General features: G+C 42.4%; 1 long non-coding RNA gene across 1 annotated transcript in view; it reads left to right on the top strand.

Annotated features, from left to right (window-relative positions):
* LOC138924304 (uncharacterized) overlaps window positions 1–23,372 on the top strand; it is a 75,317-nt gene that overhangs the window by 1,905 nt on the left and 50,040 nt on the right. The window contains exons 2-3 of the long non-coding RNA XR_011439266.1: window positions 15,780–15,956; window positions 16,473–16,642. This is a non-coding gene — a long non-coding RNA (uncharacterized lncRNA). The remainder of the gene's footprint in view (window positions 1–15,779; window positions 15,957–16,472; window positions 16,643–23,372) is intronic.

The following is a 23,372-nucleotide window of genomic DNA, read 5'->3' as shown; positions in this document are numbered from 1 at the left end:
TCAAAGAATTATCATTCCCCTTTTCTTCTTCTATTTCTCCCTCATCTAACCCACTCTTAGAGGTAATAGCTCTCATTAGATTCGACTTTATCCTTCTTGAATTTGTTTACTTGCAAACATAAGCAAATGCATGTATATTTTGTTATTCCCCTTTGTTTTACATGAAAGGTAGCATACTATATATTCTTTGCATTTTCCTTTATTCACCAACAAATCCTGGAAATCACTGCATATCCCTTCAATGATATCTCCTTTGCTTATTATTATTACTTTTTGTAGCTGCACAGCATGCATCAAGTATTGCGTTAGTTTGCTAGGACTACCATAATTAAGTACCAAGACTGGGAGGCTTAATCAGCACAAATTGATTGACTCTCAATTCTGGAGGCCAGAAGTCCCATATCAAGGTGTTAGCAGGGTTGGTTCCTTCTGAGAGCTGTGAGGGAGAATCTGTTCCAGGCCTCGGTGATTTGCTGGCAGGTTTCGGAGTTCCTTGGTTTGTAGATGCAACACCCTGATCCCTGCCTTTATCTTCACATGGCTTTCTCCCTGTGTGCGTGTCCGTCTTTGTGTCCAATTTTCCCCTCTTTGTAAGGACACTAGTCATACTGGATTAGGGCCCCTCCTAATTACTTCATCTTAATGGATCATCTGAAAAGAGCCTAATTCCAAACAAGGTACTGGGTGTTAGGACTTCAGCATCCTTTTGAGAGTTACAATGAACCCATAACTGTTATTTACCAAACCTTACTCAAGCGTTCTCTTATATAAGAGTGTTTAGGTTGTTTACAATATTTAATTTGTTCAGGTCTTGCAATGAGTAACTTTGTGCATATGTATTTTCATATTATTGCATACGTATCTTTCTACTTCTTTTAAGTGTATTCAAACTGCCAACATACAGTTTTTGTATATTTCTAATTAAGCTAATTCTTAATTTATCATTTCTGCTACTATAATGGTATTTTCTCTACCATCTTTGCTTCTAACTGATTATTAATTATGTGTATGAAGCTTATGAGTTTTGTCACTTAAATTTATATTGTGCCACCTCAATGAATTCTTTTATTATTTGAGCTATTATAAACTTTTTACTTTTAGAGTTTCCAGATATACTATCATATCAGTTGCAAATAGAGCACTGCATCATCTTTTCCAATTTGCATGCCTCTCTTTGATTTATTTTACCTAATTTCTTTGGCCAGTACTTGTAGAAAGTAAAATAGTGGTGGAGGTAGTGGGCATCCTTGCTCCTTGCTTTCTTGGTAGAACCACCTCTCATGTTTCTTTTTTTTTAAAGATTCTGGCTTTAGGACTGAGGCTTTTTCAGCATCTGTGAAGATATACATATGATTTCCTGTTAGAAATACTAGTCTAGTACAGTCAATTCTCATTATTCATGGTGCTTATATTCTGTAAATTCACCAGGAACACTGAATAAATGAACCTGAACCATTGCTCCTCAGGGAAGTATGGGCTTAAGTTCCTGTGAGCCTCTGGTCCTACATAACACATTCATCAACCAGTCAGTGTATAAGCATGCTTTATGCATATTTCTGCTTAAAGACAGCTTATTTAATAGATAATGTTGATTCATTACATTGAACTCATGGCTACAGTACAATAATTCACACCTGAATAAGGCTTTGACACACATATTTTCTTTTTCTTTTTTTAAAAAATTTTATTTTTCTTTTTGCTCCCAAAGCCCCCTGGTACATAGTTGTGTATTTTTAGTTGTGGGTACTTCTAGTTGTGGCATGTGGGATGCTGGCTCAGTATTGCCTGATGAACAGTGCCGTGTCCGTACCCAGGATTCGAACTGGTGAAACCCTGAGCTGCCGAAGTGGAGCGTGGGAACTTAACCACTTGGTTGCGGGGCCGGCCCCGACACACATATTTTCTTGATGAGGCACATCACAACCCCTTGCTTTTAGGATCACTAGACAGCACTTCAGCCCTACACTTGTGGGGCATTTTAACCAGCTAACTCACAAACAAAAAAGCACAAAATGTGAAAAGCATGGTACTATATAGATTGTGAAAAGGTCACTTGTTTACAGTGTTAGAGCTGGAAGGGGACAGCAGAGTTGGGATACTCAAAGTGTGTGCAGCTCTGTGCATGTCTGCAAGTCAATGACCATAAAAGCCTTGTGAGTACTGATTTGGGAGTTGCAGATAAATTTTAGCCAGAGGGAACATTTGCAATATGGCTCCTACAATGATGAGGATTGACTATATATTATACAAATGGACTGTCTAAAACTAACCTTGAATTTTTAGAATAGAACTTGCATTTTTACCACTTTCCCTCTGACTCCCTTTTTAAATATTTTTTACTTTTTTATCTTATTTTTATTTCATTAGTTGTTTTCTTGGCTTTATTATATTTCCTTTTACTCTTTTCTTTCTTGGGCCCCTTATAATTTAGTGTTCATTCCTGATATAAATTTCTCTTTCCATTTCTTACATGCTGACTTAATTCTGCTTTCATAAGTTTACATATTTGTCCATTTGTATTATGAATTGCTGAATTTCTGATTCAAGGTGTTTATATAAATACAAACATACCTTGGAGATACTTGCCGTTTAGTTCCAAACTGCTGCAATAAAGTGAATATCACAAAAAAGTGAGTCATGCAAATTTTTTAGTTTCCTAATGAATATAAAAGTTATATTTACACTCTAATGTAGTCTACTAAGTGTGCAAAGCGTTTTGTCTAAAAAAAAAGTGCGTTCTTTAACTTAAAAATACTTTAATGTTAAAAAATGCTCACCATCACCTGAGCCTTCAAGAAGTCATAATCCTTTTGCTGATGGAGGGTCTTGTAAAAAACACAGGCTCTCTGAAGCACAACAAACGAGCTATGCCTGTATACTGTATTCATTAAACCAGCCACACAGAGCTGTGATGTAGACCAGTTGTTCCCAACGCTTTCCCACTCCACCCGCTGTGCGTCCTGAGAGGCAGCAACCTTGTTTCTATTTTCTATCCTGGAACTTAGTGCCGGACTCAGGTGCACAACTTCAGGTATCCTGAATACAGCACTTGAAAAGAGGCTTATTTTTTCATAGACTGAAACGACAAGACTTCCAGTAGAAGGCACCCCCAAAACATTGAATTTTACAGAATTTCTTTTGCGGTCCTGTGAAGATGTCTACTTGCAGTCCTATGAGGATGTCTAAGTTTGAACGTGGCTTCCTTTGCTGACAGAGCCAGGGAGACCCGCAGCACTCCTGCAGTTTCTCACGTGGCCACCAGAGGACAGTGTGTGACCGCGCATGACAATGACATTGCCCCACTTCAGCAGTTTACAAGTTAGTCGGGACAGAAGACAAAGAAAGACTTCTAATGTGGACACTTAGGGTCCTCACGAGAGGTCCAGGGGTCCAATAATAAATCTTATCCGATCCAAGTCTAACTGTTGAAGAAAGAAAACATTCAATGACACTTCTCAAAGATGGTTAGGCCAACTTCATTCAGAATATTCACAATAAGTATAGGGACCACAGTAGCAGGATTTTACAGCAGGGGAAGGAGATTGGGCTCAGCTCTGAGTACAGCATAGGCAAGAGGGAATTTATGGCTGAGGAGTTGGGTGGGGATCAGTGGATGAAAATGACTAAGAGGAAATATCTGGGGAAAGGGGAATTCTGACTGAACAGAACTCGCAGGATTCTTTGCTTAAGACAGGCCGGGGTGATGAGACATCACTTGGAGGATGGGGGAAGATCCAGAACCCCATCAGATATTTAGGGGTCTGGGTAAAGTGACTTAGCAGAGTTCTAGCTAAAACTTCATTTTACAAGGAAGAGCAGAGATGGGCATAGGAGAGGGTTCAGGAACCTGACTGAAGTTTGAATCTTTATTAGGCAGAGCCTGTGGAAATCTCTTTGGAAATTTAACAGGTTCGTTAAAATTTGACGTGTTGCTGCCCATCAGAAGAACCCTCTTTCAGGATTGGAAGGTTATTAGAACTAGCAAGTAGAGATGCTGGTGTTCCTCCTTGATGTGGTCACCTGAGTCCATGAGATGAGAGGACATGGGGGAGCTACAGCAATGTAGAGACGGGGTGACCATCAACATACTCCTCTTGCACTCTATGAGGCCTCAGATGTCTACAATTACCATTGTATGTGACAGTCAAAAGGACAGAATCTGCAGATGGCTATGTGGAAGCTTCCCCAGGGGAAGGCCCCTTACACAGTTGGCAAGCAGACTGCACTGGACTGCATGTTTCCCCAGGAGATTATAAATGCATCCTCACGGGAATAAATTCTGAGTCTGGACTATTCTCTGCTTACCTGGAAGCAGTTGCAAATACTCAAAATACTATAAAACGACTGGAACAGAGGATAATGTATCAATTTGCACTGCCAAGTTAGATTTTTTTCAAATGAAGGAAAAAACTTTAGAGCCCATAATGTCTAATAATGAACAAAGAGATAGCACATCAAATGGACATATCATGTCACACGTCATCCTCAGAGTAGTGGTTTGATAGAGAATTGGAATGAGCAACTGAAACATCCGTTGTCTCAGATGGGGAAACACAAAGACGAGTAGGGCTGGCTTCTCTGCTTTGATGAACGTGTGCTCACAGTCAACATGAGGAGGGGCGACGGAGGGTCCTCACTAGACGGATTCCTCCACTTTTCTGGGGGATTTAGGGAAAAGGGTAGCAATGCTGGTGAAACTATACAGTTCTTGCACACATCAAATCAACTTTTTTGTTCCCAGCTTGATGCAGTGGTCCTGGGGTCAGGGCTCTAACTGTGTGTGCTGGAAGCAGTGATGATCCATGAGGAAGAATCTGTAACTATACCTTTAAATCTTTATGCTTGAATTTCTAAGGCCCTGGTGGAGTAGACTGTCCCTTTATCTCTTCTGGCAAATTTGGGATTGACAGAGAAAGCAGCTGCATTGCCCAATGGCCAAGGAAGCCCACTTGTTCTGCACCTCTGCCACCCTCCCCTCCGTGAATGGGAATGGACTGAGAGGGCAGCAGTTGCTAAACTGGTATTGTGGCCATCAGGATGCAATACCAATGGAAAATGACTGGACTGAGGAAGAAGGATAATTATCTAACCATTATCTAATCTATGCTAAATAGCTCAGCATAAGTATATCGTAAGATATCAATAGCAGTAGATTGATGAGGGAATGGATAATAAAATAAATGTATGCAATGGCTTTATAGGATGGTTAATGTTAATTTATGTCAACGTGATTGGCCCATGGGCTGCCTAGATGTTTGGTCAAACTTTATTCTAGGCCTCTCTTTGAGGGTAGTTTTGAATGAGATTAACACTTTAATCAGTAGACCAAGTAAAGCAGAGTGCCCTGTGTAATTTGAGCCACCTTCATTCAATCAGTTGAAGGTCTGAGGAGAACAAAAACACTGACTCTTGCCCAAGTAAGAGAGAATTTTGTTGCCAGATGTTCTTTGAACTAGGGCATCAGCTGTTTTCCTGCCTTCAGACTTGAACTGAAATGGTGTCTTCTCCTGGGGTTCAAGCCTGCTGGCCTTCAGACTGCAGCCACACCATTGGCTCTCCTGAGTCTCCACTTGCATCTCACCCTGCAGAACTTGGAACTTGCCAGCCTTCATAATAGTGAGAACTAATTCCTCACAATAAATCTCTTTGTGTGTGTGTGTGTGTGTGTGTGTGTATGCGTGTGTGTGTATGTATGTAGGTATAAATTCTATTTGTTGTGTTTCTCTGGAGAACCTTGACAAATACAGATGGGTTAGTGTTTTCTTTAAATCTATCCCTAAACCACTCTGGCTCCTCCAAATGTTAAGTGTATTCATACTGATACTATTGGAGTATATGTTATGTAAATGCTGTCCTATATGTAGATGCTCAGACAAATATGATGATTTTGCTGTAAGAGAGCCAAGAGGCTAGGCCAACTGCAAGGGGATGACCTTCACAACAAAGGTTGCCTTGACGGGCTTGGGGTGTTCATCCCCTGTACTTCCCAAAGACACTGGCCTTTGACCTACTCTATGGAGGTAACCTCTAAGCCCTTGGAGTATCCTGCCTGTCAAGAGTGTCTTTGTTTACCTGGGGACTTGGGTCACACTCCTGCAATTTCTCACATGGCCAGCAGATGGCAGGGTGTGGAAGCTCATGACAAGGACACTGCTCCACTTCAAGAGTTTTACTTTACAAGGTACATCTTCAGAACACGTTTTATAAGTTGAGAAAATTTCTTTAAGAATTATTTATGTGTTTTCATGTTTCAATTTCTTTTGAATCTAAAGAAAATTTCATACAAGTAAGAACTCTTGGTAATGCAATGACTGGAATATGCTCCTCATTACACATGCAGACACACAAAATTATAAATAACTGCATGAAGGTGGACCCTTACCTAAAATAACATAAAAAAATTAACCCAAAATGGATCAAAGACCTAAATTTAAGATAATCAAATATAAAATTCATAGAAGAAAACTAGGGAGCAAATCTTCATGACCTCGTATTTGGCAGCTGTTATTGAAGGAAGACACCAGAAACAAAAGAAAAATCAGATACACTGGATAAATGGCCAGCAACACAACTACCTCTCCATTTGGCTCTTAATGCACTGCAGGCACCAGGCAAGAGTTGCACAAGGCATTTCTCAAGGAATTCTCCCAACAACACATTAAACAGCTCCATTTACTTTCTCCATTATAGAAGTGGGGTCTTTGAGGCTCAGAGTCTTGCCTGGGGTCATCCAGGTAGAAAGAGACAGAGCAGAAACTAGATCTGAAGTCTCTGTCTTTGAACTCTGTGCTCCATCCACGCTGCTCCTCCCTTGAGCTCAGGAGTCCAGAATTCCTAGAGATCCAATCTCCTAGGCCTTGAGACCTCGCTGAACCCAGGGAGCAGTGTCACCATCTATGACTGAGGCTTGCCATCTTGGCTGCAAGGACCTGACACTGAGCACAGTGGGCTCCCCCAGTACCAGGACCAGCGAATCTCTGAGCAGGAGGTGGTTTCTCTCTGGGCACAAGGAACACATGTTCGTGTGAGGTGAGAAGTAAGAGGTCCCTCCTGCAGCAACTGGATGCAGCCTCCTTGTCAGGTGGGCCCCACGGGTGTCTACAAGTACTCGATTAAAAGCCTGCCTCTGCCTCTCTCTAAGGCATAGGAAGGGTGATTTCTTAAGCCTCAGTTTCCTCATCAGTCACACAGGGACATTATTGCTACCCGACTCATGGAATTGTTATGGGAATTCAGTGAGATGATTCATGTCCAGAAAAGAGACCCTGGTAAGGACTCAGTAATCCTTAGCTGTACCTGCTGATGATACCCTCTGTGAGCCCTCTGCTGCCATTGGCTCCTTGGCTCTGCCCACTCTTCTGTCTGCCTGGGAGGCCTGGATCCCTCTGACTCCAGAAGTTGTTCCTCTAGAAGCCTTTTTTTCATGCTCTAGTTTGGGTCAGGTATCCCTCGGTTGGGCTCCTACAGTCAGCGCTGGGGCTCACTCCATCGGACCCAGGCTAGCCCTGGGACTGGACATGATCCACAGCTCATGTCCGATGCCTGACGTTGTCGACAGTCCTGAGTGTTGAGACATGCACCCTGGAGCTTTCAGAATTGCATCCTCTCCTCCTTGGGCCAGATATTGAGATGCCCAGTGAAGGGGCTCTCTCCTTCCAAGGCGGCCAAGGTCAGCTGCCCTGAGCTCCATGGAAGCTACCCTCCCCACGTCATCTGTGCAATCATCAGTACAGGGTATCTTACCAGATGTCCTAGTATCTTTTTAGGGGTTGGTATTGACAGCTTTTCCTGGAGGAGGATTTATTTATTTATTTGCTAGCTTATTCATTTATTTTTGGGTAAGGAATTTTGGCCCTGAGCTAACATCTGTTCCAATCTTCCTCTATTTTATGTGGGATGCCATCACAGCATGGCTTGATGACCAGTGTGTAGGTCTGTACCCAAGATCTGAAACTGTGAACCCTTGGAACGCTGAAGCAGAGCATGTGAACTTAACCACTACCCCACCTTGCTGGCCCCTGAGAATTTATCTTTTGATGGAGACATCAGTGGGATGAATCTGGCTACTTGCTACAAACCAACACAAAGCATGTGCCCATTACCAATATGACATTGCCCCACTCCACAGTATTCCCTCCACTTAGTCCTCACTGCCCTCCCCTATCACCTGCTTGCTGTTCAGTGGAGCTTCTCACTCTTCTTCTAGGGTGAGCTCTGAGTTTCCTCTCTCTGAGAACAGTTATCCTTTGATTGGGAGGCTCCACCTTTGGCATAGAAGAAAGAGTGTGCTGACTGTGGTTGTACCCACAGGCTCAGATACAGTAGACACCCCTAATCTTTCTTTGCTGGAGATGGGAGCAACCTCCTTCTCATCTGGGGTCTTCAGTAAGATGCAGAGCCCCTCCTCTGCAAAAACTGAATGTGAGGGATGCCAAAGTAGGGGCTGGCAGGGGTGGGGACTGGAGATCACCACTGGAGGAGGCTGAGGGGTGTTGAGGGGCTTTGCCTAGTGCCAAAACCCCTGCCTAAGGATCTACCAGTTCCACAGCTTCCATGAGCACCAGATGTGTTTTGTAAAGGTCTCTTTTACTCATATAAGCTCAAGTGGTTCTGCTGTTGAACTAAAATCTTCCATCTGGATGAACACATGCAAGGTCATTTCTATAACTAACTGATTTGCCATGAGAGGTTTCTTCTTGAGGGAAACAGGCTTAGCCAGGGGGAGAGGGAATGAGCAGAAAGGAGTTGCCCTGCCTGCCCCTTCACTGGCCTGGAAGCAGGGCCTGGCTGCTCCACTTAGAAGCTGAGTTATGGAAAATATGTGAGTGGGGTGGCCTGGGACTGGGCCTGGGCCTGGGGTGTGTCATGGGAAGGAGCTGGGTGTGGTGTGTTCCAGGATATGGAGCAGGGATGCTGTGGGGAGGAAGATGAGGAGGGGCTCTTGAGCAGTCGCTTCCTTGATCCTTGGGTCACTCCCAGGTTCCCTACTGGCTTCACTCCTGGCTTGTCTACCTCCGTCCTTCAGGGGTCACCTCCAGTGTCTCTGGAGTCCCTGCTCTTCCAAAGAAGGCTCAAAGTTCATAAAGAGAGTGTAGATAGTGAAAACTGCAGTCAATACCCCAAAAAATGTGCATAAATTGTGTTCTAGGAATATTGCTTTTAGGGATTGGTTCTAAATAAATACATATGTATGGACACAAATGTATTCTTAGTACAATTATTAGAGTGAAAATTGGCAATGGTCCAATGGTTCAACAGCTGGAGCAGATGAGTAAATTGTGAGGTGTGACCACTGCAAATGCACAAAGGGACAGGACTGACTGTGTATGTCCTCCTGGGGCACATTAGGTACTAGGAGTGCACAGCCCTGGGCTCCCCTCCTACACACCCTCACACACATGCATTCACGCGTGCACACGCACACACACACACTCTACTGCACTCAGAGGGAAAGTGCAGCAAAGATGGGATCCACCTATTATGGGCAATTATTTCTTGGTAGAAGGAATGTATCTTTTTTTCTTATTCATATTGAAATAATTATTTTACCATATATACATTATCAGTCTAGAACCTTAAACTATATAATGTATTTTATTACATAATATGTTCATATTAAATTGAAATATTTAACATGTGATTCTAGAAATTTAGTAATATGCACATTAGAAAAATTTAAACATTGCCTATCCAAGAAAATGAAAGTTTGAATGGTGTCTCAGTGCCCCAGATCTTTCCTTTATGGTCCCTGCCTTTCATGTCTGACTTATAAAAGGTGCCCCTACACCAAGATAATCAAAATGTTTAATATTGCGCTTCATTTTTTATACGTAGTGTTTGATCTATTGGGGATTTTCCTTCTTAATAAAAGCTGTTATTTGTATTAAAACAAACAAAAACTAATCACTCTCCTCATGCATTACATAGCCACACAGAAAAGGCCACATATTGTAAGATTCCACTTATATGGAATATCCAGAGGAGGTAAATCCATGGAGTCAGAAAGAAGATCAGTGGTTTCCAGGGACTGGGAGTGAGAGGAATAAGGACTGACTGATTCATGGGTACAGCGTTTCTCTGTGATGAAAATGTTCTTGAACTAGATCGTGGAGATGGTTGTGCAACATTTTGAGTGTACTTCATGACGGTTAAGTGTACAATTAAAGTGGATCAAAGAATTAAATTTAATTTAAGTGAATATTATAAATATGGGAAGCCATTAAGTATATGTAAGATAAAAACAAAAAGTTGGAAAAATGCAATTACAAGGGAGGGGGAGGAATTCTCGGGGACAGTAGCGGGCACTCCCTTCAGCTCAGGAGCTGAGGCTAGTTGCAGAGATGATGTAGATGGTTGTTCTAGGTCTTAAAGTGCAATGAGAGCTTTGATTTGAGCCTCCTCTGGCTCTAACTCTGAATCTGAATCTGTGGCTCTGAGCTTTAGCACACACTAGAGTTGGAGCTGGCCCTAGTTCTTGAGGTGGCTCTGGATCTTGCTCTTGAGCTCCTGCTGTAGCTCCAAGAAAAGAAAATATCATCAACATGACTGCCTTTGCATGTCCCTCTCACACAAAGGAAAACCCTCGGACCGATCACTGAAGTCTCAGTCCAAGAACCAAGCCCCAGGAATTCTTGCCAGGTGGTAGTCCCTGGGAATAGTGAGCTGAGCCACCTCACTGCTACTGGCCCAATCCCAGGCTGTGGAGGCTCTGCTCTGTGTAGTAGCTTTGCCCAGTCCCATCCCCTCCACACACACCCACATCACCCACCTCAAGTCTTTCTCACCCTCAGTCTCCGCCTCAGTGGGCTCGAAGTGCTCAGGTTGTGAAAGGAGAAGGAGGGCACAGCATTCCTAGTGCGACTCTGGCATATTGAGCCCTATGTCAGCCAACAGCATCTTCAGGTAGGGAAATTCTAGAGGCTGGAAAAAGTCCTCAGAGTTCTGTGCAGCCAGGTGCCCAGAATGGAGGAGATGGCCCTGAGGATAGACAGGTGGACAGCAGGGTCAGAGCACTGGCTTTTCCTTCTACACTGCCCTCCTAGGGCTCCCTTTTCGTGGCTCGGGCTCTTATGCCTCCTGCTCCTGGCTTCCCAGAGGCTAGTCCTACTCTGCGTCCACCTCCAATCTGGCCATTCTGGCAGAGACAGGCCTCATCGCCAAGGAGGGTCTATCACAAAACCTCTGTAGCAAGAGGCCTTGGTCAATGGTGCAATTATCACTCCTCCTCCTCGGGGAAGACTGACACACTCCACTGTCTGTCTCCCTAGCCCTTGCCCACTGGAATCTCAACTCTATCAGGGCCAGGAGTGCTAGAGTGAGCCCTGTTCATTGCACTCGCTGGCACCCTGTAGGTGCTCCATGAATATCTGACTAATGAGAGAACAAATGGACTTTCTTGCCAGGCATCCCAGGGCCTTCCTAACACCTCAAACTTTAGCTCTTGTGCCTGTGTGCTCCCTGCTTCTCTAGGTGCCCCACATGAGTCTCCCTCTCCCACTGACACTAATCTATAAAAGGCCTGATGTTTCTCATGCCACTGGGCACGTACTGAGTCCCCTGAGAACCCCAGCTAAGTACGCACTGTTGAAGTTCTATCAGATTAGTGAGCAGGATGCTCCCTACATCTCCTGTCCTGGGTCCCAGACTAGTGGATGGACGCAGGGCTGATAAAGGGAGGGGAAAGATATGGATTGCTTTGGGGGCTGACTCTGCCCTCGCCCCCCGCCCCAACTGCTCTCCCATAGCACCCATAGCCTCATCATCCACAGCTCTCTATGACAGCTTTCTTCTTTTCTTCCAGAATCCCTACGGCCTCTGCCCTCCTGCAGGAATCACAGGGTGTGTGAGATGCCAGGTTCTGCCAGCACCTCCGATTCACAGACCCCATACTCGCCTCACAGTTCTGTGCAGAGGGGAGGCCCTACAACTTGATCAAAGCCGACTCACTCTTTCAGCTGGTTCAGGGGTCCATAGACCCTATTGGAATAAGGGAGGATGTACCCATACCTGGAGGAGACCAGGAAGTTGTCACATTGACTGTACTGTGGACCATACCTGCTTGTGAAGTCCAGTGTGACTGTCTAATTCCCAACTAGAATGGAGCCCTGGAGGGCAATGTTGTTGTCTCCTCTGTGGTCAATGTCTAGAAAAGTGCTGGCACCTAGTGGGATTTCCTATGGGTGAATGAATGAGCTCCAACCAGCCCCATCACAGATATTTGAGTGGGACTGTGGTCCCCCAGTTCACCCGATGGATCTCAGCTCTGGCTTCACTCAGGACAGGGACCCCGGTATGGAGCTTCAGATTTAATTTTAACATGGAAAAACAGTTGAGCCCAAGGCCGTAGGGACAGTGAGGGGTAAGACAGAGGCTTCATCACAGGGAAGAGGAAAATGATCACTTAGCACAACCACATCCCCTCCAGTAGACCTATTGCCTGGGCCAAGGGTACTTAAAGCACTTTACTCCCTACAATAACCCTATGTGATTGATCCTCAATTCACTCCACTCTTCAGAGGAGCAAACTGAGCCTCAGAGAGGTGTAGGGATATTCCCAAGACTCACATCTTTGTAAGCAGCTCAATCACCACTGTACTGTAGGGGGACGGGGACTCACCTTTTAAACAGCAGGTCCAGCACCTGTTGGGTGGTGGCAAAAGCTCTGTACATACACAAGAACATGGGGACGTAGGTGGGGTCGCTGCCCAGGAAGGCCGACACCACGTGCTCCACTAGCTTCTCCAGCTTGCCAGCCTGGGCTGTCCACACCATGCGCGTCTCCTTCCTGTTCCCTGTTGATTCATTTTCACCATGGGGTGGGACAGAGGAGGGTCATGCAGTGTGCAGCAGCAGCGTGGACCACCAGGAGGGTGGGGCTGGAGTTCAGATCAAACCCCCAAGCCCTCAGGGACTTGTGGCAAGAGGTGGGACAAGCGTGCCTATGGCCAGAAAAAGGTTCTTGGCATTAAAAGCCAAATTTGGGGTGAGGAATGGTTAAACCCATGAGTATGTTAAGTCAGTTTGTTATCTGAGTGTTGACAGCAGTCTCTGCATTAATAACATCATCCCTGTGATTTCTGATAAAACAGCCCATTGTAGAGATGAGAACACAGAGGCTTTTCCTAGGATGGGAGTGATCAGGGTAGTAGGAGATGTAGGATGTTCAGAGCAGCGCTGTTGAAATGGCAACAAAAGGTCCCACAAAGTGGAGGACTGAATCGCTGTGGTAATCAGTCTCCCTTCCGGAACGTTGTGCAGATCAGTGAGACCACAACTGGTGACCTGGAGGGGCCACAGGGATGTGTTCTTCGGGACAGCAAATTGCAGAGCAACAGACATAAGAACTTGAGCTCTATTTCCTTTTGGGTAAAAGCATCCCTACTACTCAAGATGTGTAAGATTGGAGAAGGTGTGGAAGGACTGTCAGCCCAATATGGACACCTGGGGATGGAGTTAATACAGAAAATTCTGTAGAAAATGTAAAACTACTCTTGACTGTATGTGAGGTGAAATGGTATAAAAGTCTCTTTTCTAATATTCCTAAAACATGTGGACAGTGACTTCGCATCTGGCCAAGGCTGGGGCTGGGCAGTGATGGTTGGTTGGAGGAGGAGATGGAGATCTAGATTCCTTTGGGAGCAGGGCTCTAAGAGGGACTCCAGGGTAGTATCAGGGCTTTCTTGGATGTGGGCCCTCTTTGGCTGCACCGGGGCCCTGGGAGTTGGGTCTCACCCTGAGACAGCGCTGGACTCTGTTGGTGGAGTGGGGCATCTTCCTCTCCTGCAGGGAGCTGGCGTAGAGGACCCTGTTGATCACCTTCTGTCCCATCGCCTGTGAGGAGCTCTCTAAAGAGAGCGTCTGTTAGCCTGGCGGAAAGCTTCAGAGTCTGGATGTCTTTGCTGGCTGTCACACCCATATGACTCTTTCCGCTCTAGACACACACATACCACAGTCTGAATGGACCTCCAGGAAAAAGAGAAAACAGACGACTTCCTGGATTAGCATTGACACAGATAAGAGGACCTCAGGAATCCCTTTCCACCATGCCTGCCCTGTCGTGTGGTGGGAACATGACAGGACCACCAGGTTATCATATGCCTACCAACTTGTTTCTGCCGAAGGCAGATGCTCCCAACACCTCCCTCTTCCACCCACAGTAATGAGGAGGGGATGATGTCTGCCCAGGGAGGGCCCACGGATGTGGCCTGGCCTAGATTTGTCTGACTAGACCTCTTGAATTACCTTATGGGATCTCCTGGCAAATGTCCAGAGGCATTGGGGATGGGGGTTGAGCCATTGTCTGCAGAATCTGAAAAGGCTCTGACTCTGCTTTCCTAAAGCCAGAGTTCTAGTTAATGGGATAACAGCAGGAGAACATGTTTCACTATTGTGTGTCTCTGGCCAAGTGAGATGGGTATGAGGCTGTCACTAGAATGTGGGTGCCTGGTTATAAGAGTTCCAACTTCCCTTGAGATCTATTGTAAAGGAATTGATTTCACTTCCTGGGGTCCCTTTCTCAGATAACACCTATCCAAATAGTCCTCCGGGATACTGACTACTCACCTCCCTTCTCCATGCAATACCGTATCTTTACCTAGTTACTCCAACACACTCCTGTCCACAGGCCCCTGGGAAAGTCTGGGTGCAACTAGGGTCCTAGATTTGAGACAGACCTCGTTCAGACACAACTCTTCATCATTACCTGTTCTTGGTCCTCAATAAGCCATGTGCCTCTCTGTAACCCTTCTGTTTCCTGTCTGCATAATAGGAATTATTCTAGCATGTACTTCCTAGGAGTGTCCTCAGGCATATGTGGGATAACACCTATGAAGCTGGAGGAGTGTCATCACATGTGGGTAATGCCTCCAACCTCTTTTCTTTCTCTTCTCACCTCCCCTATGTCTGCTGCTCTTCATATCCCACCCCACTGTCCTTATATCTAATGTGACAATGACCAGTGTGTGTGTGTGTGTGTGTGTGTGCGAGCACACGCGCGTGCGCTTGGCAGAGCTCAAGTTCTGGATGCCCAGAATACAACGGCCCCCCACATGGGCAAAAGTTTCCCAATATCTCAGGGTTTCTAATTTCCAAAGCAAACCCTATGTGAGGAGTTCAAGCCATGTCCTAGAAACTCAGAAAATACCCTTACGTCTGGAGTCTGCCTGCAGTGTGCTGTAGGTAATTCCTTGTCTCTCTCTGGGTCTCAGTTTCCCTATTATCCATGGAAGTATTAAATTCAGGACTGCATATGTATGAGCTCAGTAAAAAGGTAACCTCGGGCCCCTTCACCCTGGGTGTGATGTGGACAGGGGTGCACTCAGGGGTTCCCCTGACTGGGCTCCTTCTCAGACAAGAACTTGCCAAATGCCCATCTAAGCTGCTGAATGCTCACCCTCACCCACATGCCACCTCCATATCAGTACTCAGCCCTTTCCAGAGCCCTCTGAGAAAGCCTGGGTGCAGCCAGGGCCCCATTTTTGAAGACACAGAGGTGGGTTGATCCCTGGCTCTACCTTCTTAGCAGTCTGTGATTCTCGGCAAGGCATTGAAGCTCTTGGGGGTCTTCACCTTCTCCCCTCATTGTCTCCCAATGATTACATCTCCTGGTATACACACCACTGTGTTATCTCTTCCCCCTGGGTAGGGAGTAAACTTAGTGATTAACATCTCTACCTAGAAGATGGAAAGTGATCCAATGTCACTTCCAAGATTTGGGTATAAAAGGTCTGTGCCTAAACTCTTGTTCTCTCTGACCTGTGTTCTCTCTCTGTCTCTCTCAGATCGCTCAATCTGGAGAACAAGTCTCTATGTTATAAGATGCCATCTAGAAAGGCCCACCTGTCCTAGCACTGAGGGAGACCAGCAGACAGGGAGGCACAGAAGTCTTCAATCTGGACAGGTGCCTGCCAGTACCCCTGAGTGAGCTCGGATCCTGAGTGAAGCAGGTCCTGCCTCAGGTGAGACTGTAGCCCCGACCTCCTGAGAGATGCTGGCAGAAGCCCCCAGCTGAGCACTGCTGGATTCCTGATCCGCTGACACTGAAAGATTATAAATGTTTGTTGGTTAAGCCACTCAGCTTGGGGAAATGTTGTCACACTGCAATAGCAATAGATCACTCATACTCTCCTCCTGCCCAGGCCCTGGCCCTGCCCCCTCCCTCCCTTACTCTCCTTCCAAGCTCCCTCCAGCCACACTGACCTCCAGTCTAACCTCCTCTCTGTCCAAACTCACTTTTACCTCCAAGAGTCACACTGTGTGCCTTCTGCCAGGCTAACTATACCTGGATTTGGGCAGGGTTGCCTCCTTCCTGTCATGTTGTTGGAAATATAAATGTTACCTCTGCGCAGCATTTTCAGAGCCCACACATAATAGAACCAGGCACTCTAATGCAGCACCTGCTTTTTTTTCTGTATAGCATTTGCTATTTTCATTCACAGGTTTGTTTTTGTGGTTTTGTCCATCTTCCCCTCCAGATCATGAGCTTCTAGAGGGCAGGGACTTTGTTGATTTTTTCCAGCACTGGCACTGCTTGAATGCCCAGGGCACAGTTGCTGAATGAATAGATAAGAAGATCCAACCCACTACTGACCCACTTAATTATTAGAGCCAAATTCTCTTCCATCCTTTTAAATGGACTAGGTTGGTAAGTATTTAAGGTAATCCTGTGATTTAAACTTTTGTCGGTATATTAGTTTATGACAATTTACCAAATAACTCCCTAAATTTCAGTAGCACACCACTATATATCTTCCCACCTAACAGTGCTTGGTGAGGGTTCAGATTGGTGAGGCCACACTCTTTCACGTGTTCCTTCAGGAGCCCACAGTTCTTCCATATGTGCCTTCTCCAACCCTAGGACATTATCCACATTTGCATCCATCAGCATCATCGGAAAGAAAATAAAGAAATGCAGCAGGAAGGTTTTATCAGCCAGGTCTTGAATGGCACAGCTCAGTTCCTTTACTCTTCCATTGGCAAAGACATGGTTGTACGGCCACAAGGGAGGCTGGAATATGGAGTCCAGCTGTGCTCCCCAAGAAGGGGAGAATGGGTTTGATGGACAATGAAAGTTCTTTGAAACAATGACTAACTCATTTAGGTTTATTGTATGTTTTGAATCTTTATTGATTTTTACCACATACCAAGCACTGAGCTAAGAGCTCGAGGGAGAATTGATTGACCAGTATCTTGCCCTGAGAGAAGCACCCAAATCTAAAGAGGGAGACTAGACATGATGTGAGTGCCTGCCATCCTCAGAGAAAAGGATAAGGTGAAAGTGCTCTGAAAGTAAGGTGAATAATGTTAGACTTGGAAGTTACGGGGAGCTCATATCAATTGAACTCAATTGTTGGACATAATCAAGATATGGTTGGTGGAGGAGGATGACAGCTGGAACTATAGACACAATTAATTATGTCCAAGATATAATTAGGCATATCATGCAGCCATTAAAATCAAATGTTCAAAAACATGAAAGGGCAGGGATAATTATTCATATTATATAAAAAATGGGAATATAAGGTGATCCCATTTTGGGGAAAACTCTATATCTAAATTTCTACGAAAGTATACAATTATGTTGTGATAGTTTTCCAATGTTCTAAAATGTTTTATCATTAATTTAATGAAAAAAATCCATAAATACATGCTATATTGTGATATTTATAAAATGCTAGATATATGACACATACATGCATGCGTACATATATAGACAGGTAGATAAAGAGACACATAGTTGAATAGAATCTATTGAAAATATGAGCTCTAGTCCTGATTGTCAGTTGGACATATCTCACTGGATGTCCATTGTCGTCTCAAATTCAAACAGGCAAACTAATTTTTAAAAACTTTTCTTACCCCAAACCATTTTCTTTTCCTTTTTCTTTCCTTGAAGTAACAATGATTTATAACATTATGTAAATATCAGTTGTACTTTATTATATTTTGACTTCTGTGCACACTACATCATGTTTACCACCAAAAGTTTAGTTGCTATCCGTCATCATACAACTCTCCCCTTTTAACCATTTTCTCCTCCCTCCCTGCATCCTTCCCTCCCGTTAACCACTAATCTGTTCTCTGTATCTATGTGTTTGTCTGTTGTTGTTTGTTGTTGTTGTTTTCCTATATGGAAAAAAATTAAATAATATGGTATTCGTCTTTCTTCATCTGACTAATTTTTCTCAGCATAATATCCTCAAGTTCCATCCAAGTGGTCACAAATGGCAAGATTTCACGTTTTTTTAGGTCGGAGTAGTAGTCCATTGTATATGTCTATCACATCTTCTTTGTCCATTCATCTGTCAATGGGCACTTAGGTTGTTTCTAAGTTTTGGCTATTGTAAATAATAGTGCAATGAGCATAGGATGTGTATCTTTTCAAACTAGTATTTTCATGTTCTTTGGATAAATACTCGGAAGTAAAAAAGTTGGATCATATGGTAGTTCTATTTTTAACTTTTCAGGGAATCTCAATACTGTTTTCCATAGTGGCTGCACCAGTTTGCACTCCCACCAGCAGTGTATGAGAGTTCCCTTTTCTCCACATCCTCTCCAACACTTGTTATTTCTTGTTTTTTTTAGTAATAGCTATTCTTAAAGGTGTGAGGTGATATTTCATTGTGATTTTGATTTGCACTTCCCTAATTACTGGTATTAAATATCTTTCATGTGTCTGTTGGCCTTCTGTATATCTTCTTTACAAAAGTTTGTGTTCAGAACTTCTGCCCACATTCTAATTGTTTGTTTTTTGTTTTTGATATGTATGATTTCTTTATATATTTTGGATATTAACCTCTTATTGAATACATAAGGTGCGAATATTTTCTCCCAATTGGTAGGTTGTCTTTTTGTTTTACTGATGATTTATTTTCTGTGCCAGAAGCTTTTTAGCTTGATGTAGTCCTATTTATTTATTTATTCATTTTTTTCTTAGTTTCCTTAGATAATTATCTGGGAATGTCCTTATTCCTTTCTTTTTGGATCCCCAGTAATCAGTCTCCTGTTAATTCTATTTTGAATGTATTTACTGAAACATCATATTTTGATATTCTCAAAATATCTCATTGTGCTATTGTCAGAAATAATAGATGAGAGAGAAAGACAGAAGAGAGAGAGAGAGAAAGACACAGAGAAAGATCCTCATGACTGATAACTAACATTCTGTCAAACCATCATGTTTTTCAACACACCTTTTATGCAAATAAATATTATGCTTTTAAAGCATAGATTTAATTGTCATTTCCCTGCCCCAAATATTTAGATGGCTCCATTTAACCTACATGATAAGATTCAAGTTATTATCATGGCATTAAATATACTTCATGGCCTGATTTTCTCAAACATTCTTTCCAACCTCAATTGCCCAACTCTGTCTTACATTCTTTCCTTGCCTCCTTGTGGGATCTGTAGTACTTGCTCTCTATGAACACGGTGCACATTCACCTTGGTGAATTGCTCATGTTCTGCCCTCCACTCAGAATGCCCCTTTCTGTACTTCCTTCCATTTTTGTGCTTCAGTCCTTCAAGGTGAGCTTCAGGATCAATTCCTGGATGATGCTCTTCCCCAATTACCTAGATTGATCTTATTTCTTTCCTTGAAATTATGAGAGTTTTATCTTTGTTTTTGTTTTAATGAAATGGGACATTTTGTTTTTGTGATATAATGTATGAATGGTTGATTGCCTCTACTAGACTCTAAACAACAAGAGGACACAATGCATACTTGGCATATTGTATTGTTCTTTTGCTATTTTCTGTTCTGTCTCATTCCCTTTAAATGGAACTGCTTGCCCTTGGATGTCATGGGAATATATAACTACACTCTTGTGTTCAGTACCTCCTATATTCATTTACTGAGATTTTCTATTTAGTCAGTTCAACTTTTTATACTGCCCCTTTTCTTCTCTAATTCTCTGATTTGTAGTTGGCTCTTTAGATGAACTTTTGATACCTTACTTTATATGTCTTGGCTTTGAGGACCTATGTTGAACATCCTACTTCAATGTGTCCTTTATACTTCCGTCTGACACTGTGCTAGTCAGTACAAACACACCGTGTATTAATGAAGCCTTCTGAGGACAAACAAACAAAAAATTCAAATTTATCTACACTGAGGGATTTCTATCAGGAATTTGGATAGCTTACAAAATTGATGTTAAGTTTCCAGAAAAACTCAGAAAATGGGAAGAAATAAAGAAGGGTGGCAGCCAGAATTATAGACAAAATTATGCCACAGAACAAAAGCAAGCTGCTGTAGGATACTGGATTCTCTCTCTTATATAATGGACTCCACAGCTGCTATCTGCTTGAATTCTCAGTGTCCTTTTGCAAGGCATGACTTATGTCAGATTGAAAATATTGGACAGAGACCTCTGATTGGTTGGCTTATGATTCAGGCAATGGCAGCAGTTGCCATGAGTTGCAGAGAGATTGTATATGGACATTTTGATACTTATAATTATATCCATCAAGATTGCACAGTGAGTATTTGGGAGACTTGAAGAATTTCCACAGGGTCTCAGGTGTGAAAAATTAGAAGTGCCCCAAACCGCATCCATTTGACTGTTCAACATCCATAGACACCCTTCCTATCTTAAAAATATTAAACCTAAATGGAAATTTCCTTCATAAAATGGAAAATATATCCTTATTCTCTTCCCCAAAAGAAACATTGGGACATCTCTTCAGTGCCACATGCAGCAACTAATGTACATATCTGGTAGCTGTTACTTTTCTAGTTTCATAAAAATCTTCTTAGAATATCTCTCATACAACAACATGCAGAAATAACAGCAGCAAACACACTTTACTTTTGGCAATGACTAAGTAGCTTTTATTAGACTAAGCTTTCTGCCAAGAGAGCCATTTTTTATTTAAAAGCAAATGAACAATAACAATCCCCAACTGTCTGAAGGTCCTGGAGAGCAACCAAGGCATCCAGGAGTTGAGGATCCTGGGGAGAAGGAAAACATATGGAGGAGCATTAGAGATTCCTCTCTGTGTTTTCCCCTTGGCGCATTTGTTGGTTTTCAACACTGGGCATTGAGGCTGTCTCAGAGCCACCTAGTCTGTCAGATCGTGATGGACCAAGATCCCAGAGAAAAGACACCACCACCAAGTAAGCCCTGCATTCTGTGTAGCTTTTGCTCTCGTGTCAAATCCTAAGCAATGGAATGGTGAGAAGCTGAGAAATTCAATCAACGGGCAGATATTAAGAAGATAAGTACCTAAGCAGAACCTTAATCAGTTTCATTGTGCTGGGGAGAAGAGATTTGAGTTCAAGATCCACAATGAGGAGGAACTTTTGGTAAACATGCTACAACTTGGGTTGAAAATTCTGAAAGTCTATTTCATAGGAACAAAGATACTCCAGATAGGCCAGGCTTTAAACAGCCTGAAACTCAGACTCATAACTACTTACTCTTGATTGATTCAGGTTGTCTTTCTCCTGGTATACATGTCTAAAAGAAAATCATAAAATCCTATCTGGAGGAGAATAATATTCCCTAGAGCCCCCACAAGGTTTTATACACAGTGCCAAGCACTTAACACAAAATTATAACGTACCGGATACAGGACCCAATGACTAAATCTAAGAAAACAGATTAACTGGTTATCTAGGCCTTAGAATTATCAGACATAGTCCTTAAAGTAATTGCAATTAATATATTCAAAACAGAGGACACAATGAAGAGTATTAACAGAGAACTGTATAAAATAAATCAAATGAAAATTTTGCAAAGAAAAATATTACTAAAAGTAATAATTCAGATGAATATAACAATAGATTGGACAGGGAAGAAAAAAGGATTAATGAACTGGTAAACATGTCAGAAAAACATATCCAGATGGAAGGTCAAAGAGAATAAAAGATGCCAAATACAGAAATAAATGTCAGAGGCACATGGGGCATGGTGAAAATCTCTAACATACAGATAAGTTGAATCCCAGCAGGAGAGAAAAGAGATAGTAAAATAGTCATGACAAATAAACTCATACCAGCCATAAAATTGCTAAAATAGATTAAATACATTGTCATATAATTACGAGACTCTCTGAATCCCATCCAAGTTGAAAAACAAAACAAAATAAAACAAACACACAAAAAAACCACTAGATCACATCATAGTAAAACTGCTGAAAATCAACAAAAGCATGGATAGAATTCAGTGGTAAAATAATGATGCTCATTTCAGTAAATAATGCTGTGTTAATTGGATAACCATATGTTATAATAAAAAACCTTTATGCGTACTTCATAGCAAATGCCAAAGTTAATTTGGAATGGACCATTGACCTAAAAGTAAAAGGTAAAAACAATAAAATTTCTAGAAGAAAACACTGGAAAATATCTTTATGACTTTAGTACATGAAGATTTCTTAAGCAGTACACAAAACCACCAACTATGAAAAATAAATATAAATTTGACTTTATCAAATCAAGAATGTCTATCTAGCAAGATACAATATTATGAGAATGAAAAGGGAAAGCCACATACAAGGAGAAGATATTTACCATAAAATGAATTCAACAAATCATGTGTATTTATATTGTATTAAGAACTTTTACAAATAATTATGAAAAATATTAATAATCCAATATAAAATAAGCCAAAGATAAAATAAGTAAAATAATTGACAAAATGCTTCACTATCCATTCACCATAATGGATAAAATTCTTATATTGCTTGTGGGAGTGTAAATGCCAACACCACTTTAGCAGTAGGTACACAGTACCGACTACATATGCCAACTACACATGAACACTACAGTAGGCAGTACCTGATAGATGGTAGATAGACAGATAGATAGATAGATAGATAGATAGATAGATATAGATGACAGGTAATATGGCCCCACAATTTTGGGGTATGTATCGAAGAGTAGAAAGTGCTTATGCTTACCAAAAGACATGTACAATAAGATTTACAGCAGAATTATGCATAATAATTCCAAACTGGAAATAACACAACGTCCATTAATAGAATGGATAAATAGGTACATTGACAACATAAAATGAAACACAACAATAATAAGTATTAAATTTTTCAACACAAAATAAATGTAAACAAATATCACAGATATAAATTTGATTGAAAAGGGCAACACTCAAAAGGATATATTCTGTGTGCTTCCATTTATATGAAATTCATAAACAATGCCAGCTTTTCTGATAGAGGTCAGAATACTGGTGACCTTTAGAGGGGTATCAACCAGGAGGTAGCACAAAGGTGTCTGCTAGGATGCTTAAAATATACTATAGCTTGTTCTAAATGATGGTTACAGGTGTACAAGCATATCTAAACACTAATCAGGTTCTACACTTGAGATTTGTGAACTCTTTTTTAGTTATACTTTATAAATCTGGAAA

Source organism: Equus caballus, chromosome 1, assembly GCF_041296265.1.
Source record: "Equus caballus isolate H_3958 breed thoroughbred chromosome 1, TB-T2T, whole genome shotgun sequence".
Lineage (NCBI taxonomy): Eukaryota > Metazoa > Chordata > Mammalia > Perissodactyla > Equidae > Equus > Equus caballus.
The sequence above is the reverse complement of the archived record's forward strand: the minus strand, read 5'-3'. Positions and strand labels throughout refer to the sequence as shown.